This window comes from Cupressus sempervirens, chromosome 4 (assembly GCF_028749045.1).
Source record: "Cupressus sempervirens isolate cs-2001-9-10 chromosome 4, ASM2874904v1, whole genome shotgun sequence".
NCBI lineage: Eukaryota > Viridiplantae > Streptophyta > Pinopsida > Cupressales > Cupressaceae > Cupressus > Cupressus sempervirens.
In genome coordinates this window covers 279936967-279943550 of record NC_143121.1, presented here as the reverse complement: position 1 = coordinate 279943550, position 6584 = coordinate 279936967, and the positions used below count along the sequence as shown (strand labels likewise).

Genomic DNA, 6584 nt, shown 5'->3' with positions numbered 1-6584 from the left:
CTCTAGTACAATCCAATGCCATTCTTGATCAATAACTCCTCAATAGAATACAAGGGTTTTAAAATCCTTGCTTGGTGGATAAGACATAAAAACTATAAATCTATATCAGGTTTGAGTTAATCATCATTGTAGTCCTATAGATGATTATGATGTTAAAGATTCAAAATTGCAGACTATTGTTAACAACAGAGACAAGGAATGAAATGATCATAATATGGACCCCTCATTACTGAAGCCATGTGCATTGACAATTTTTTTATTTCACCTCTTAAAAGAGAATGAAATGTATCCCCCAAAAATAAGGGTAACTCTTAATTGAACATTAACCAAATTCCATTCATTAAACAATCTTTGTTTTCAATATTGTATCAAATATTTTCCCTCAACAAGTTGAAGAAAGAGTAAATAAGGCCATTTAACCCTTTAAATATCAATATGATATTTATCTTATCTACTCTTGTAAAGTTTCACTTCAAACTTGACAACCTTCAATGGTGATCTAGAATTTATATTATCATTTTCTATTATGTCTTTAAAAAATGTTTTTTGTTGTTATTAGTGAAGGAATAAATATTCCCAATTAAAAAGGGAATTCATCTACATTTCATATTGTAATGTCTAATCTTCTTCCATCCAACATCCAACTCTTGAAGTACTTTGTGAACCTTATAATTATCTTTGGTTGATGTGCTCTTATCAGAAGCCCTAATACTTATTTCCTCCCAACTATTTTTTTTTATTTTGAAGTACTTCCCTAATTAATAAAAGTAATAATTATATGTCTCATAATTGAAAATGGATTACCAGTGGTTATAAAATGTTGCATGTTTTCCTTCACTTCTTAAAAATGAACCTTGAGGTAACCATTAGAAATACAACACTGATTATCTAGCATCAAATAATATGCTACTGTGCCTTCATTCTAAATTCTAGTTTTGAGACATTCTACTATTTGATGCTTCTCAAATCCCATTTTGATCACTTCTTGGAGAATCTCTTCATCAATCTTCTTTTCTTGTAGAACTATATTTGGCAAGGAATAACTTGTAATACCCCCTTCTCTAGAGTAGATTTAATAGTAAATAAGAAATTAATAAGAGAATGAATAATAATGAATGGAATTTTTATTATTTATATAATGATGAAAGAAAATAATATAACATATAATGATATTTTATGATATAATATATTATTAGCTCAAAGAATATAATATAATAATTAATATAGTATGATATATAAATATAATCATCTTATAATATAACATGTTATTAAATATGATATTATTCTACAAAATTAATAATAAAATTGAATAAATTAAATTGTAGAGTGGAGGAAATCACTAAACTATATAGAAGGAAAATTGAATAGTCACAAGGAATCATTGGTAAAAGAAGAATAGATAGCCAAAAAAATTATTGAAAAAGAAAAAGAGAAGATAGAGCATCACAATTAGAATATGGAGAAATATAATTTATCATTTACAATTAAGAAATAAGGGACCAATCAATGTTTGAAAGACATGGTAAGAAACATGATATCCCACATCAACCAAACATAAGGGATTTTAGAGATATGATTTGGGATAGAGAAAAAATAGAGAAAATAGAAATAATTTGGAAAACATAGAAGAAATCAAAATTACATTGAGCCTATATTTTAAGGTGGAAAATAAGGAGAAAAGATTAGGACATTGACAGGTAATTGAAAAACTTAGACTTTATGTTAAGCATGAATTGATTGCAATATGGTTTTGGATTTCTAGTGATTTCTCCCATGCACAAACTAGACTCCAGAGAGTGTAATATCACTCCTAGCCAATATTGCACTCAAAAAAAAGTGATGACCACTAAAATTTCCAATCATATATGGAGTTGGAGATTTTGGTTGATTGATTTATTAGAACAAAAAAACACAAGCACTAGATATACATTGAAGAAATACTATCTTTACAGGAGTGAACATCAACCCCCAAAATTTAGTGTCATTAGACTTATAATTAAGGACATGACAATTATAAAGTTAATTATTATTAATATGTATTCTCATTTACCATAGAAAATGATGAGTAAAATTGGAACAATAAAGATCAATTCATAATAATCTAAATAATAGATGAAGATTTCTCAAACAAATAGTCAAGTAGCCTATCACATTGTTCTAAGGAAAATATGAAAATTCTTGTTTCTTATTCCATTACTTCTAAAGAAAACATAGATGGATGACGACGATGACAACAACAAAAACAACAATAACACAAACAATGTTTTATTATATGTTGAAGCAATGATTAATTATGAATGGTTGTGTACATTGCAAATGCAACAAACTAAATAAGAGGATGTGGCTCTACCATTGTGACTTGATAAAAATTCAAGAAGGACTCATTTGTTGGAGACATCTATAGAATGATCTAGTTGTAGAAAAATGCATAATTACTTCTATTACAAGACACACTCAATAGATTGAAAATAATCAACAATAAAATACAGTTACACCAAGGAAGGTAAATTAGGATGATGAGAAAATAAATCTAAGATCAACTCACATTAGTCTAACAATGACTTAATCTTCAGATTGGGTAGACTACAATGGTCTTATATTATTTCTAAACTTCCCTTCTTAGCACTCTCTCTATACATGTTTCTTATGCATAAATAGATAATGCTTATACCTATACTCATGTAATAGAACATAAAATATGTCTACAATATTTCCGAATACACTACTTATGTCATTCTAAAACATTTATTTCTCCAAACATTACAAATTTGAAAAAAAATCTAATTGAAGAACTAGACCAATTTGACCACCCAACCCACCCCAACACACACATATAAAATCTATTGTTGGCATTTCAGTCATGTCACTTATTCAAATAATAAGTATCTACTGAGCATATTCAACAGTTAACAGTGTTAACCAAGCACTTCAATATCTACCAAGTTCTAGAATTCCTACTGAGTCCAAGGGACAATATTCAATTTACACCAAGTAGTTACTATAGATCAGTAGTCTAAATTAAGCATCTCAATGTATGTCAAGTTTATCAGTGCAAACCAAATTTTGTAGTACTTATTGAGTTCATAGTTGATGTGATATGATTCTAGTGTTAACTGAGCCAATCAATGTTAACAAAGTGACTCAATTTATACCAAGCTCGTACTGATGATATTGATCGAGCTACGCAGTGAGAATCAAGTGATTCAGTTTAAATGTCATGTTTCATAGTATTTCCAGAGTTACCAGTGTGGACTGAGTTCAATGTTACTTGGAAGTGATTAGTATGAACCAAGATTCTACATTTGACATAGGCAAAGGACGAATAACTAGGGCCAAAGGCTCACCCAGTTATCCAAACCACCTGCAAGAGTTAACACAATGGAAGCAAACATAAGGTACAACAACCAAAGGAGGTGAAATATTTTTATTGATTCATCAAAACATCTTCATACATGCCCAGCTATAAGGCCTTTTGGGTTATGACCAATTACAAACACATTCATATTCAAAGATCCAAATGCAAATTATCACTTTCAGTTTTTCTCTCCCATTTTCTTTTCCAAAAACTTGCCTAACTCTAAGCCTAAACACTCTATATATACTTGCAAAAATGGCTTAAAGATTATTCTAGAATATACATAAGAGGAGGTCCAACCCAACAATGGTCTGGACACATCCCAAGAAAAGATCTTGATATAAGTGTCACAATTGAGAGTAAACCCCACAAGTTGGCTCGCAAAAATCATGTCCAAATTTTGATGCTTGACATACAATGGGTAACTTAGCACATGAAAAAATACTCAGCATACACTAGGTAACTCAGCACATGAAGAGTCACTTGGCATACATTGGGTAACATAGCACATGAAAGTATTGCTATAGTAACTTGGCACATTAAGGACTGCTACGCACATGAAGGAACTGCTAGGCACATGAAGGAACTACTAGGAATATGAAGAACTGCTAGGCACATGAAGGATAACTAGGAAGATAAAGGAATTGCTAGACACATGAAGGACTACTAGCCACATGAAGGATTTTCTAGGCACCAACTTGTAGAATGAACAAAAATTAGTAGGATAATAAGGCAACCTAGGATTCTCCTACATCAAACAACTAGGTTTGAAAGAAATGATTCTCTTGAATCATTGAGATGTCATAACCTAAGTTGAATCCAACTCAAATTTAGAAATCCATGAAGCATCTTAAATAGTTTTATTCTTCCACTTCACCAAATATTCATAGTAATATTTTCCTCTTGTGCTCTTTCCAAATCTCTGATCCATTATCTATTCAACTTCTTCAATCTATTTCTGAGGATAATAATCTGATACAACAACTTCATTCTCTAACTCATGATACTTATACAAATCAAAAATATTGAATATAGGAGATTGATGGGGACAACCCAACAATAGAATAGACACAATAGAAAGGGGGAATTATATTAATTCAGAAAATAAGCTAGTACAAACAGTGCAGAGGAAATAAACTTCAAAACATGCCCTACGGGCTTACAATAGCATAACTCTAGAGAATATTTCTCCTTTTAGCACCTCCTCTCAAGCTCCAATCCGAACTGCCGTTTACAATGCCAAAAATATCCTTAAATAGACCCCGAAGGGTTAAGGACTAGGAGTACATTCTAGAAAGTGCTAGTAGGCATCCACCGACAAAATAGAACGTTCCAGAAGCCACGTTAGAAGTCGGTGCAAATCTAGAAGAATCCAGAAACGGTAGCCGAACTTTCGGGAGGCATAACTTTTGAACCGTAGCTCCAATTGACAAACCGTTTACATTTTCAAAAAGCTCTCAAAGCGCTCTATAGCCCTATGGATGAGCTTCGCTCATCCCCCATTTTTTGACCCTTTTTGAGGTCATTTAATGCCCCAAACCTGACTTTGAAGCATTCTTAGGAGGTCTCCAAAACCCAAAAAACTGCAATAACTTTCAAACCGTGGGGCCTTTTGACCTGATTCTTTTTCTAGAATGCTCTAAATCTCAATTATATTCATCTGGCCAAGTCACACCTTCTAGGTCACCAAAATGATGGCCAAATTGCATGCTCCTATTTTTTCAGGATTTTTAGATGCACTGATAGTTGAAATATGAGAGTTGGAACCTTTATTTGGGCCAAATGGGTATCCAAAAATGTAAAGACATGAAACAAAAACTAAGTCTAAGTACATTTTTTTGGGTGACACAGGATTGCCCTTATACCTCTGGATGCTCCTGCATCAAACACCCAGGGTAGATTGAAAAGTGACCCTGTCACTTTATGGATGGTAGAGGAAATCCCAAATGGGAAACCTCAGCTGCTGAAATCCAAGTTGAGTCTTCGATCGGTCATCCTTTCCATTTGACCAAATACTCTTCATACTACCTGTTTCTGGTACTCCTACCCACACGATGATCTAGAATGTCTTCTATCTCCTCCTTCTTAGAAGCAGGAATTGGGCATGGCTCTAAAACCAGCTCCTCATCTGCACCATCATCATGATACTCTGTTAAATTTGCAATGTTGAAAATGGGAGAAATGTGAATACCATCTGGCAGCTCCACCTCATATGCATTTCCTGAGTTATGTTTCTTCAAAACTTTGTAGGGGCCAAATTTCTTCATTTTTAGCTTGTTGTAAGTACCAACTGGAAATATTTCTTTTCGTAAGTGCACCATGACAAGATCCCCTACTTGGAATTCCTTATGTCTTCTCCTTTGATCAGCCCTAGCTTTATACTCTTGATTCATATTGATAATGTGTGCTTGAACCTCCTCATGTAGATGCTTGATGTGTTCAACAAATTCCTCAACTTCAGCACTTGTTCTCTCCCCTTGTTCTATCTTCCTCAATTTTGGTGCAGTCCTTGGGCTATTTCCATATACAATTTGAAATGGCGATTTTCCAGTAATCCTATTTACAAAGTTATTATAAGCAAACTCTGCCTGTGGTAGAATCAAATCCGATCCCTTGGGCTTATCTCCAACTAAACATCTCAGCAAATTGCCCAGACTTCTATTTACCACTTCTGTTCGGCCATCAGTCTATGGGTGATGCGTGGAACTGAATTTCAAGTCTGTTCTCAACTTCTTCCACAATGTCCTCCAGAAATACCCCACAAATTTAGTATCTCAGTCAGAAACTATACTCCTTGGAAGACCATGTAGTCTTACCACCTCTTTGAAAAACAAGTCTACAATATGGACAGCATCATGACTTTTGTGGTATGGAATGAAATGTGCCATTTTGGAGAACCTATCAACCACCACAAATACTGAGTCATTACCCCTTTTTGTCCTTGGCAATCCAAGAACAAAATCCATACTTATGTCCTCCCATGGCCTTGATGGAATAGGCAATGGCTGATATAGGCCAGTATTTTGACTAAACCCCTTGGCAACTTGACAAACCTGGCAACTCTGTACAAACTTCTTCACATCCTGTGTAATTTGAGGCCAAAAATAATGTTCTCTAAGAATGGCAATGGTCTTATCCCGACCAAAATGTCCTGCCATCCCTCCACTGTGTTTCTCCTTGATCAGATTTTCCCTCATGGAACTCCTTGGAATGCACAATTGACTACCTT

The 6584-nt window shown here is 33.7% G+C and overlaps 1 pseudogene; it reads right to left on the bottom strand.

The window, feature by feature from the left end:
- Positions 1-357: 357 nt before the first annotated feature.
- The window catches only part of LOC149561088 (SNF1-related protein kinase catalytic subunit alpha KIN10-like), a 142714-nt pseudogene continuing 136487 nt past the window's right edge, over positions 358-6584 (bottom strand).